Source organism: Macaca thibetana, chromosome 11, assembly GCF_024542745.1.
Source record: "Macaca thibetana thibetana isolate TM-01 chromosome 11, ASM2454274v1, whole genome shotgun sequence".
Lineage (NCBI taxonomy): Eukaryota > Metazoa > Chordata > Mammalia > Primates > Cercopithecidae > Macaca > Macaca thibetana.
The window spans coordinates 41,246,223-41,259,801 of NC_065588.1; the positions used below are offsets into that span (position 1 = coordinate 41,246,223).

At 42.0% G+C, this 13,579-nt stretch overlaps 1 pseudogene; it reads right to left on the reverse strand.

The window, feature by feature from the left end:
• Positions 1-10,852: 10,852 nt before the first annotated feature.
• On the reverse strand, positions 10,853-12,725 carry LOC126931307 (rac GTPase-activating protein 1-like; annotated as a pseudogene).
• Between the last annotated feature and the right edge of the window lie 854 nt (positions 12,726-13,579).

Sequence of the window (13,579 nt, forward strand, 5' to 3'; positions counted from 1 at the left end):
GAGAAATGTCTGTTCATATCCTTTGCCCACTTTTTGATGGGGTTGTTTGTTTTTTTCTTGTAAATTTGTTTGAGTTCTTTGTAGGTTCTGGATATTAGCCCTTTGTCAGACGAGTAGATTGCAAAAATTTTCTCCCATTCTGTAGATTGCCTGTTCACTCTGATGGTAGTTTCTTTTGCTGTGCAGAAGCTCTTTAGTTTAATGAGATCCCATTTGACAATTTTGGCTTTTGCTGCTGTTGCTTTTGGTGTTTTAGACATGAAGTCTTTGCCCATGCCTATGTCCTGAATGGTACTACCTAGGTTTTCCTCTAGGATTTTTATGGTATTAGGTCTAACATTTAAGTCTCTAATCCATCTTAATTAATTTTTGTATAAGGAGTAAGGAAAGGATCCAGTTTCAGCTTTCTACTTATGGCTAGCCAATTTTCCCAGCACCATTTATTAAATAGGGAATTCTTTCCCCATTTCTTGTTTCTCTCAGGTTTGTCAAAGATCAGATGGCTGTAGATGTGTGGTATTATTTGTGAGGACTCTGTTCTGTTCCATTGGTCTATATCTCTGTTTTGGTACCAGTACCATGCTGTTTTGGTTACTGTAGCCTTGTAGTATAGTTTGAAGTCAGGTAGCGTGATGCCTCCAGCTTCGTTCTTTTGACTTAGGATTGTCTTCGAGATGCGGGCTCTTTTTTGGTTCCATATGAACTTTAAAGCAGTTTTTTCCAATTCTGTGAAGAAACTCATTGGTAGCTTGATGGGGATGGCATTGAATCTATAAATTACCTTGGGCACTATGGCCATTTTCACAATATTGATTCTTCCTATCCATGAGCATGGTATGTTCTTCCATTTGTTTGTGTCCTCTTTGATTTCACTGAGCAGTGGTTTGTAGTTCTCCTTGAAGAGGTCCTTTACATCCCTTGTAAGTTGGATTCCTAGGTATTTTATTCTCTTTGAAGCAGTTGTGAATGGAAGTTCATTCCTGATTTGGCTCTCTGTTTGTCTGTTACTGGTGTATAAGAATGCTTGTGATTTTTGCACATTAATTTTGTATCCTGAGACTTTGCTGACGTTGCTTATCAGCTTAAGGAGATTTTGGGCTGAGACAATAGGGTTTTCTAAATATACAATCATGTCATCTGCAATCAGGGACAATTTGACTTCTTCTTTTCCTAACTGAATACCCTTGATTTCTTTCTCTTGCCTAATTGCCCTAGCCAGAACTTCCAACACTATGTTGAATAGGAGTGGTGAGAGAGGGCATCCCTGTCTTGTGCCAGTTTTCAAAGGGAATTTTTCCAGTTTTTGCCCATTCAGTATGATATAGGCTGTGGGTTTGTCATAAATAGCTCTTATTATTTTGAGATACGTTCCATCAATACCGAATTTATTGAGCGTTTTTAGCATGAAGGGCTGTTGAATTTTGTCAAAAGCCTTTTCTGCATCTATTGAGATAATCATGTGTTTCTTGTCTTTGGTTCTGTTTATATGCTGGATTATGTTTATTGATTTGCGAATGTTGAACCAGCCTTGCATCCCGGGGATGAAGCCCACTTGATCATGGTGGATAAGATTTTGATGTGTTGCTGAATCCGGTTTGCCAGTATTTTATTGAGGATTTTTGCATCGATGTTCATCAGGGATATTGGTCTAAAATTATCTTTTTTTGTTGTGTCTCTACCAGGCTTTGGTATCAGGATGATGTTGGCCTCATAAAATGAGTTAGGGAGGATTCCCTCTTTTTCTATTGATTGGAATAGTTTCAGAAGGAATGGTACCAACTCCTCCTTGTACCTCTGGTAGAATTCAGCTGTGAATCCATCTGGTCCTGGACTTTTATTGGTTGGTAGGTTATTAATTATTGCCTCAATTTCAGAGCCTGCTATTGGTCTATTCAGGGATTCAACTTCTTCCTGGTTTAGTCTTGGAAGAGTGTAAGTGTCCAGGAAATTATCCATTTCTTCTAGATTTTCTAGTTTATTTGCGTAGAGGTGTTTATAGTATTCTCTGATGGTAGTTTGTATTTCTGTGGGGTCGGTGGTGATATCCCCTTTATCATTTTTTATTGCGTCTATTTGATTCTTCTCTCTTTTCTTCTTTATTAGTCTTGCTAGTGGTCTGTCAATTTTGTTGATCTTTTCAAAAAACCAACTCCTGGATTCATTGATTTTTTGGAGAGTTTTTTGTGTCTCTATCTCCTTCAGTTCTGCTCTGATCTTAGTTATTTCTAACCTTCTGCTAGCTTTCGAATGTGTTTGCTCTTGCTTCTCTAGTTTTTTTAATTGCGATGTTAGGGTGTCAATTTTAGATCTTTCCAGGTTTCTCTTGTGGGCATTTAGTGCTATAAATTTCCCTCTACACACTGCTTTAAATGTGTCCCAGAGATTCTGGTATGTTGTATCTTTGTTCTCATTGGTTTCAAAGAACATCTTTATTTCTGCCTTCATTTCGTTATGTACCCAGTAGTCATTCAGGAGCAGGTTGTTCAGTTTCCATGTAGTTGAGCGGTTTTGATTGAGTTTCTTAGTCCTGAGTTCTAGTTTGATTGCACTGTGGTCTGAGAGACAGTTTGTTATAATTTCTGTTCTTGTACATTTGCTGAGGAGTGCTTTACTTCCAAATACGTGGTCGATTTTGGAGTAAGTACGATGTGGTGCTGAGAAGAATGTATATTCTGTTGATTTGGGGTGGAGAGTTCTATATATGTCTATTAGGTCTGCTTGCTGCAGAGATGAGTTCAATTCCTGGATATCCTTGTTAACTTTCTGTCTCGTTGATCTGTCTAATGTTGACAGCGGAGTGTTGAAGTCTCCCATTATTATTGTATGGGAGTCTAAGTCTCTTTGTAAGTCTCTAAGGACTTGCTTGATGAATCTGGGTGCTCCTGTATTGGGTGCATATATATTTAGGATAGTTAGCTCTTCCTGTTGAATTGATCCCTTTACCATTATGTAATGGCCTTCTTTGTCTCTTTTGATCTTTGATGGTTTAAAGTCTGTTTTATCAGAGACTAGTATTGCAACCCCCGCTTTTTTTTGTTCTCCATTTACTTGGTAAATCTTCCTCCATCCCTTTATTTTGAGCCTATGTATGTCTCTGCATGTGAGATGGGTCTCCTGAATACAGCAGACTGATGGGTCTTGACTCTTTATCCAGTTTGCCAGTCTATGTCTTTTAATTGGAGCATTTAGTCCATTTACATTTAAGGTTAAGATTGTTATGTGTGAACTTGATCCTGCCATTATGATATTAACTGGTTATTTTGGTCGTTAGTTGATGCAGTTTCTTCCTAGCCTCGATGGTCTTTACATTTTGGCATGTTTTTGCAATGGCTGGTACCGGTTGTTCCTTTCCATGTTCAGTGCTTCCTTCAGGGTCTCTTGTAAGGCAGGCCTAGTGGTGACAAAATCTCTAAGCATTTGCTTATCTGTAAAGGATTTTATTTCTCCTTCACTTATGAAACTTAGTTTGGCTGGATATGAAATTCTGGGTTTAAAATTCTTTTCTTTAAGAATGTTGAATATTGGCCCCCACTCTCTTCTGGCTTGGAGAGTTTCTGCCGAGAGATCTGCTGTTAGTCTGATGGGCTTCCCTTTGTGGGTAACCCGACCTTTCTCTCTGGCTGCCCTTAAGATTTTTTCCTTCATTTCAACTTTGGTGAATCTGGCAATTATGTGTCTTGGAGTTGCTCTTCTCGAGGAGTATCTTTGTGGCGTTCTCTGTATTTCCTGGATTTGAATGTTGGCCTGCCCTACTACGTTGGGGAAGTTCTCCTGGATGATATCCTGAAGAGTGTTTTCCAACTTGGTTCCATTTTCCCCCTCACTTTCAGGCACCCCAATCAGACGTAGATTTGGTCTTTTTACATAATCCCATACTTCTTGCAGGCTTTGTTCATTTCTTTTTCTTCTTTTTTCTTTTGGTTTCTCTTCTCGCTTCATTTCATTCATTTGATCCTCAATCGCTGATACTCTTTCTTCCAGTTGATCGAGTCGGTTACTGAAGCTTGTGCATTTGTCACGTATTTCTCGTGTCATGGTTTTCATCTCTTTCATTTCGTTTAGGACCTTCTCTGCATTAATTACTCTAGCCATCAATTCTTCCACTTTTTTTTCAAGATTTTTAGTTTCTTTGTGCTGGGTACGTAATTCCTCCTTTAGCTCTGAGAAATTTGATGGACTGAAGCCTTCTTCTCTCATCTCATCAAAGTCATTCTCCGTCCAGCTTTGATCCGTTGCTGGCGATGAGCTGCGCTCCTTTGCAGGGGGAGATGCACTCTTATTTTTTGAATTTCCAGCTTTTCTGCCCTGCTTTTTCCCCATCTTTGTGGTTTTATCTGCCTCTGGTCTTTGATGATGGTGATGTACTGATGGGGTTTTGGTGTAGGTGTCTTTCCTGTTTGATAGTTTTCCTTCTAACAGTTAGGACCCTCAGCTGTAGGTCTGTTGGAGATTGCTTGAGGTCCACTCCAGATCCTGTTTGCCTGGGTATCAGAAGCAGAGGCTGCAGAAGATAGAATATTTCTGAACAGCGAGTGTACCTGTCTGATTCTTGCTTTGGAAGCTTCCTCTCAGGGGTGTACTCCACCCTGTGAGGTGTGGGGTGTCAGACTGCCCCTCGTGGGGGATGTCTCCCAGTTAGGCTACTCAGGGGTCAGGGACCCACTTGAGCAGGGAGTCTGTCCCTTCTCAGATCTCAACCTCCGTGTTGGGAGATCCACTGCTCTCTTCAAAGCTGTCAGACAGAGTTGTTTGCGTCTGCAGAGGTTTCGGCTGAGTTTGTTATTGTTTACTGTGCCCTGTCCCCAGAGGTGGAGTCTACAGAGACAAGCAGGTTTCCTTGAGCTGCTGTGAGCTCCACCCAGTTCCAGCTTCCCAGCAGCTTTGTTTACCTACTTAAGCCTCAGCAATGGCGGGTGCCCCTCACCCAGCCTCGCTACTGCCTTGCCGCGATATCGAAGACTGCTGTGCTAGCAATGAGGGAGGCTCCGTGGGTGTGGGACCCTCCCGGCCAGGTGTGGGATATGATCTCCTGGTGTGCCTGTTTGCTTAAAGCGCAGTATTGGGGTGGGAGTTACCTGATTTTCCAGGTGTTGTGTGTCTCAGTTCCCCTGGCTAGGAAAAGGGATTCCCTTCCCCCTTGCGCTTCCCAGGCGAGGCGATGCCTCGCCCTGCTTCAGCTCTCGCTGGTCGGGCTGCAGCAGCTGACCAGCACCGATCGTCCGGCACTCCCCAGTGAGATGAACCCAGTACCTCAGTTGAAAATGCAGAAATCACCGGTCTTCTGTGTCGCTCGTGCTGGGAGTTGGAGACTGGAGCTGTTCCTATTTGGCCATCTTGCTCCGCCCCCCCTAGTATTTTCATAAGAGTAAATGACCATTGGCTTCAACTTAAAGTCACCGGCTGCATTACCCCCTAACAAGAGAGTCAGCCTGTCTTTTGAAGCTTCAAAGCCAGGCACTGACTCCTCCTCTCTGGCTATGAAAGTCCTACCTGGCATCTTCTTCTAACAGAAGACTGTTTCATTTACATTGAAAACCTGTTGTTTAATGTAGCCACCTCCATCGATGATCTCAGCTAGATCTTCTGGAACACATGCTTCAGCTTCTCCATCAGCACTTGGCACTTCACTTTTGCACTCTTATGTTATGGAGATGGCTTCTCTCCTTAAACCGCATGAATCAACTTCTGTTAGTTTCACATTTTATTCTGTAGCTTCCTCACCTCCCACAACCTTCATAGAATTGAAGAAAGTTGGGGCCTTTCTCTGGCTAAGGCTTTGGCTTAAGGAAATACTGTGGTTGGTTCGGTCTTCTATCCAGACCACTTAAACTTTCTCTATATCAGCAATAAGGCTGTTTTATTTCCTTATCATGTCTGGGTTCCCTAGAGTAGCACTTTTAATTTCCTTCAATAACTTTCCTTTTGCATTCACAACTTAGCTGTTTGGTGCAAGAGGCCTAACTTTTGGCCTGTCTTGACTTTTGACATGCCTTCCTCACTAATCTTAATCATTTTTAGCTTTTGATTTAAAGTGAGAGTTGTGTGACTTTTCCTTTCACCTGAACATTTACAAACTAGGCCTTTTAATTGGCTGAATCTTGTTATGTCTCAGGGAATGGGAAAGCATGAGGAGAGGCAGAGAGCTGGGAAAACAACCAACAGCCAGTTGGTGGAGTGGTCAGACCACATACAACATTTATTAAGTTTACTGTCTTATATGGGCACAGTTCTTGGTGCCCCCAAACAATTACAAACAATTTGACATTATAATAATGTCAAAGATCACAGATCACCATAACAGATATAATAATAATGAAAACTTTCAAAATATTGCAAGAATTACCAAAATGTGACACAGAGACACAAAGTGAACACATGCTGTTGGAAAAATTGTACTGATAGCCTTGCTCAGTGATAGCCTTGCAGGGTTGACACAAATCTTCAATTTGTAAAATATGCAATTTCTGTGAAGCACAATGAAGCAAAGTGGAATGAAACAATAAAACAAGGAATGCCTGTATTAAACACTTTATACATATTAACTCATTTATCTTCACAATAATACTATAAGGTTGGTACTACTATTATCCCAGTTTTGCTGATGGGGCACATAGAATTTAAATAACTTTCCTAAGGTGGCACAATTGTCAGAGTGATGAGGCTGGATGCAATGATCCAAGCTGGATGATTCCAAAGCTTTGCTGTTAACCTTTAAGTTCAACTAGCTTCCCTTCATGAACCTAATATTCCATGCTACATTGTGTCAACTGGTTATCCTTAGATGGAAATGAGGCTGAAAAACAAGTATTCCATTTTTCTTTAGTGCATAGTAGCAACGAATATTTGAGTCAAGAATTACTGTTGGTTCAGCAAACTTGCTTGCCACAGCCAGAGAGGAGGCAATTGGAAACATCTAGAGGCGAAATTATGTGAAACTTAATGAAATGTGTCAGGCAAGGTGGCTCATACCTGTAATTCTAGCACTTTGGGAGGCCGAGGTGGGAGGATTGCTTGAGCTCAGGAGTTTGAGACCAGCCTGGGCAACATAGGGAGACCCCATCTGTACAAAAAAAATCAAAAACATTATTTGGGTGTGTTGGCATGCTCCTGTGGTCCCAGCTTCTTGAGAGGCTGAGGTCGGAGGATCACTTTAGCCCAGGAGGTCAAGGCTGCAGTGAGCTGTTATTGTGCCACCGCACTCCAGCCTGGGTGACAGAGTAAAACTTTGTCTCAAAAAAAAAAAAAAAAAAAAAGATGAAATGAATGGCAAAAAGATTTAAATGAAGAAAGAAAATGTTGAACTACAGGGTTGAATCTGTAGGACTGGATGATTTTATAGGGCAGTTCTTAACTGGAGATAACTGGAGACAGTCTCCCCCTCCCCAGGGGACATTTGGCAATGTCTGGATATTTTTGGGGATTGTCACAACGTGGGAAGGGGTTCCCTACTGGTATCTAGCAGGTAAAGGCCAAGGATGCTGCTAAACATTCTACAATGTGCAGAACCTCTCCTGCAACAAATAATTATCTGGCCCAAAATGTCAGTAGTGCTGAGACTGAAACCTTCAGTTACAGAGGATAAAGAAGAATGTAGGATCACTTCATTTTCTGGTTTGGTGACCGGAGAAGATGCCCACTTACCAAAATGGAGACTTAAAGGAAGAACAGCAGGTTTTACATCGGGGTCTGAACAAAAAGATGGAAATAGATCTGCTGGTTATTTATGGAATGTTCCAGGAAGAATATTTAGTGAGAAGAGAAATGACTTAAGAACAAAGTGCAGCAGGATGCCAACATTTAAGGAAATGAATAAAAGAGGATCTGTGAGAGACTGAAAATAAACAGCCAGGATTTGAAGACAAACCAAGAGAAAATGGTGTCATGGAAGACACAGGAGAGAGTTTCAGAAAGAAACGATGGCAGACTTTGGTAAAGAACTGCTGTATACTCAACAGTTTAATTTTCCAACTGGAAGACAGCTGCAATGCATGTTCCAGCCTTCCTTGCAGGCTGTGTTATGGCCAATGCAATAAAGGTAGAAGTGATAAATTTCTCCCTGGCCCTGCCCCCTTCTAACAACTCAAACAATCTTCCACACTCTTCGCTCCTCAGCTGCCAGATGCAGAGCTCCAGTGGAGGGCCTTAAGTCCATAAGAGATGGTGGAGTCACAAGATGAAAGGAGCCTAAGGACCCAGGTCACCACAGGGAATGCCAACAAGCAAATACATGAGGAGATCATGACCTAAATGAAAACTAAGCTTTTATTGGCAATCCCATTAAGATTTAGGAATTGGTTTCCACAGCTTATCCTCACCGACCTTAATATACTAACTCTAAAAATGCCTCAGACCAAAAAAATAAATAACTTGATCATGAGTGACTTGGGCAAGAGCCTCTTTTCATGGGGGCAAGGGAGCCAGAAACTAGTTTGTGGACTGCTGAATGCCAGTAGAAGGTAAAAAGGTGGCAATGGGGAGGTTGAAGAAACACAAAGGGAAAGCTAAAGGAAATCATGTGATTAAAAGAAGAGTCAAGGATATTTATATGATGAGAGAAAAGGGGCACTGCAGAGGAGAGGCTGAAGGTTAAGGATAGATGGGGGTGTTTAAGGAAGCAAAGTTCTTGAGGAGGAAGGAAAAAGTAGGATCCATAGTCCTAGTGGGGCAATTAAAATTGAACAAAGAAGGGGCAACACTTTTCCTCACATGAGAGAAAAGAGATAAAAATGGATTCAGAGAGACTTTGTGAGAAGGGGGAAGAAAAACATTAGAATTCTTGCCTCATGATTTCTGGATTTTTTTGTGGTGAAGCAGCTGTGAGTATAGAGGAAAGAAAATGGGCTCTGTGTTAAGAGATCTGGGTTTGAAATTCATCTGTACAACTGATTAGCTATGTGTGGTAGATCAATTTCATTTATAGTCCAAACTATGAGTTCCCTCCCCACTACAGTTTTGTAGTTCACTCCCATTCTGACTCTGGGCTTAATCATGGGACTTATTTCATCCCATGGGATAGCAAGCAGAGGCTTGAAGGACACTTGTGTGTTTCTACTTCCTTTCATGAACTCTTGTTAATATGTGAAAATAGACCTGGTGTAGCCCATGGGAGGAGATAAGAGACCACATGGAGCAAAGCAGGATTGTCCCAAGATCCCAGCTGACCTGCCAGCTGACAGCAGATGCATGACTGAGTCCAGTCCAGAGCAGCAGAACCAGCCAATGGACTCAGAACTCAAAAGAAATTACTCTAGTTAATTATTTTAAGCCAATAAATTGGGGTGGTTTGTTATACAAGTATACTGGACACTCATGGGACAGTTGTTTAACCTCTCTTAGGTGAAATGGGATATTTATCCCTAACTCATAGCACTATTTTGATGTGTAAATACGATAATGCATTCAAAACATCTTGCTCAGTGTCTGACACTTAAAAGCAAATCAGAGTAATTGTTAACAGAAAGTTTAAAATGAGGTCATCAGCTGAGATTGAGGGCAAGAGACTAGAGTCTGCTGTAGTAAGGAGAGGAGCTAGGGGAAGGTCTGGAATAGCCATCTGAGACGAGAATGTATGAATGTATTAGTCTGTTTTCACATGGCTGTAAAGAACTGCCCAATGCTGGATAATTTATAAAGAAAAGGCGTTTAATTGATTCATAGTTCTGCAGGGTTGGGAAGGCCTCAGGAAACTTACAACAATCATGGCGGGAGGGGAAGAGGCACATCTTTTTTGTTTTGTTTTGTTTTCCATGTTGAAAAAGCCATTTACTTTTTTCCAAATATTATTCTAAATAGGTGTTTTACAGATAAGGCTCAATATAAAGTTAAACATTCTATAGAAGGAAATCATTTTTACAGAAATTAAGAATAATTTTAACAAAAGAAAACCCTAACATCTGTCTAGATGTGGTTGTGTTCCATGGGAAAATTTCAGCATCCAAAGTGCAAAGAAAAAATGACTGTGGCTTTTCTTACCACATAAAATATTTACCATCTTCCTTATAGCCTATTCTTTATTGTTAGTAGAGATGCCAAAGGATCACATATTGATCTTTAGAAGTTGGGCTCCACTGGACAAGATTGGGAGTATGGGGGTCAAGCATCAGAATGAATTCAATTTTAAAACAAAAACTGACTTTGACCCCAAGTTAACCCAAAGTTCAGCCAATGGCATATTAGAGATAAATACAAGTTGTACTTTCACATTTACAAGGTTGTGCCACTCAACACTATTAAAGACCTAATCATCCAGATTAAAACTACGCATACTCCCATCACTAGTTCTGTCCTCAATGCATCCCATTTTTATGAAAGCTCCATATTATAGCTCTGTTCATAATGGGGAATGAGAATTTCCAGGTCTTAGAAGGAGGCATCCTAAATCTTCTGGTGTAATCCTTTCTTTGCCCCACCCTCCCACTTCCCACCCTGAGACAAGTCAATCTTATCAGATAGGTAGGGTTTTTGTCATTGTCTCATGGAAATCAGTTATAAATAAAACTAGAGAAAGATCATTCATTCCATGAGCAGCATTTGACTTTAAGCCAAAGGGATAATAACCCCCCTTCCCCCAAAAGAATCACAATCAATTCCATACTAACCCTGCTACCCTTGGAAAGATCTCTCATCTAAAAGCTCCCAACAATGACCGGAACAAGGTACTGATATTATGTGACTCGAGGAGAAGGAAGGGGAGATACATGTAATTTTAGTAAAACCCTCATGCAAAATTAAACTTGAATAAAAGCCTGGAGAATGCTAAAGGTAGTAATGAGTACAGGAGGCTGCAGAGCAGAGAGTACAGGTGTCCTTTCTTATAGTCAGTCAGTGCTGGGAGTAATAGGCAGATGTGACTTCACTGGAACATTGAAGAAGTAAAACAGTTGCCTTGTCGTCTTAGGTTGGTGGCAAACTTGCTTTTGCTTCCAAATCTGGGAGTGTTCTTTGTGAGGGTGGAACTGACTCTCTGTGACAGGGAACTACATGAAGGAGTCTTGAGAAGCTGATGTCCAGGAGTGGTCACAGATGCCAGTAAACTCACTTTAATATCTGGTGTCTGTGATGTTGAAAAGGCATTTGAGTTTTCAATGACATGTAAGGGGTCAATGTTCTCTTGCTCCACTATGGTGAACTGACTCCAATACTCCAGGGGCAAGGAAAGCAGGCGCTTGACCACCTTGAGTTGACACTTGATGTCCTGTAACATTGTAACTGGGTCTGGATTGGGCACAGCATGAGCCACTATTATAGGGCAAGGACTTTAGCCAGATTGGCAGCATTCATTTTAGTGTGTGGACTCTGAGCTACTCTCTGCAAGTGAATCATGAGGAAAGCCAGTGTGTCCCTGTTGACCTGGAGCAGTTCACCAACAGCCTGGTACATGGCAGCTATGCTGTTGTCTTCATCTGTGATTTCTGCTGCTTCCATAAAAGCTTTGTTTAGGTGAAAGGTTCTTTGAAGTTTCGAAGAAAGTCTTTTAGAAGGCTGCAGATAGCGTGGATATCATCCACTTTGCTGAGGAGGGGTACGGTTTTCACTCTGAGGAATTTCTCTTTCAGCTTTTACTGTGCGGTCACCGCCCGAGATCCTATACAGGCCTGTCTCAGTAAGACCTCTCTGCTCAATCTCATTTACACAATGCACAACAATGGAGGGGATCATTGGAGAGGTCTGGGATACAAAGTAAGCCAGCATTCCCTCTCTAATCTTGACAGGTGTTCCTATCAGAGTACGAATGCAGGTAAGGGGACAGTGGTCCCGACATTCTGGATGACAGACCACACAACAGTCTCCACACTTCAGAGATAGTTTCCCAAATTTTACCTGCTTTCCACATGGAACATAGAATTCGGGTTTAATAACCGTCTTAGAGACAAAGTCATGCAGGTACATCCCTCTGTTACTCTCTGGCGTGCCCACATTGTCTCAGTTCTTGGCTCCAGCTGCCTGCTGTTCAGGGCGGGGTCACTGTTCCAAGGTTGTAAAGTACCTGTTTTCCTTTGGCTCCTGATCCAATATGGCACAGTCTCAATAGTGGACACAGCTTTGATGGGCCCGCCATCTCTGGGAACAGTCACGGTAGTTTTTGCAACTATGGATTCATTCCCCCTGGTCTACTGTGGAGCCAATGGAACGGGTTTTCTTTACAGGTCCAGAGGGACCATCAACAAACTGTCGGCTACTAGAGCGCCTCTTTTCTCTCTTCTTCAGCTTGAAAGTCTTCACCAAAGAAGAGTCCCAATCCAGTGATTCATCAGTGTTGTCAAAGCTGATATCTGATAAAATGGAACCAGATTCATCGATGATTGATAGTCTTTTGTTCCCAGCATTGCTGCTGGATGGTTGGCCTCTGTTGAGAAAAGCCAAAGCTGATTTTTGCTCCCCGCTTAGTTGGCCAGATATGTCACACATGAACATCTCTCGAATCAGCTGAATCTGTCATTCCAGCTTTTGGCAGTCAGCCTCAGCTCTCCGTTTGGATGTCTGCATCCACCTGATTATATGCATGCTTCAGCTTAACATCCAGAGCATTTCACTCAGTCTCTGCTTTTATCAAAAGATCCTTGTATTTCCCCCAGCTCATAGTCAGTCCTCTCCCACTTTTTAAAGAAATCCTCAAAGTCCTTCACCAGCTGGATAAATTGCAGTTCGTTTCCTTCACTGAGAATCTCCGCCCCGCCCACAAGCTGCTCAAACAGATTCTGCATATTCAGTATAGTAGTATCCATCTTTTTCCGTCAGCCTGGTCTCACCTGGGCAGCCCTTCACTTCGCTCTGCGCCTCAACCAATGGCAGAGCAGCGGCCCCGCGGCCAGCTCCTGAGGCACATCTTAACATGGCAGCAGATGAGAGAGAGCAAGCGTGAGGAGGAGGAACTATCAGACAGTTATAAAACCATCAGATCTCGTGAAAACTCACTATCAAGAGAACAGCATGGGGAACAGCGCCCCCTCCCACCAGGTCTATCCCTCTGCAACTGGGGATTATGGGATTCACAATTCAAGATGAGATTTGGATGGGAGCGCAAAATCTAACCATATCAGAGAGGAAAGTGCCAGATAACACAGTAGATCTCAGCTGAGGCCTCAGACCATGAATTTTTAGTGGCTTTTTAATAGGCACATACTATTGTGTACTTTTCTCGAAAAGGACCCAAGACTAGAAGGGAGAGTTGGACTGTTTCATAGTAACAGTTCTGCAGGCAGGCTCTGGAAAAATAACCCAGGAGCAATGAGCATGAGTAAAGATATGCATTTTGTAGGGTAGACTGGAAAGGGAAGATAGGAGAAACCCTGAGAAATTAGGGGACCAGCAATCTCAGTAGGGTATAAAATTTGTGAATCATAAATGCCAAAGTGAGAGCACTGGTGAAAGAAATGATTGTGATCAGTGAGGTGGCTGCAAATGTTACAATTTCAGAAGCAGAGCAGTTCCAGTTAATGAAACATTCTAAGATAATGGTAATGGGAGTGAGAGGCTAAAGTGGCAACAAGTCCAAGCCAATACGTTTGACAAAGAGATATCTGAGGTGGAGACAATAGATGAAATATCCCCATAGACACTGAATTCACCAAGGATGTTA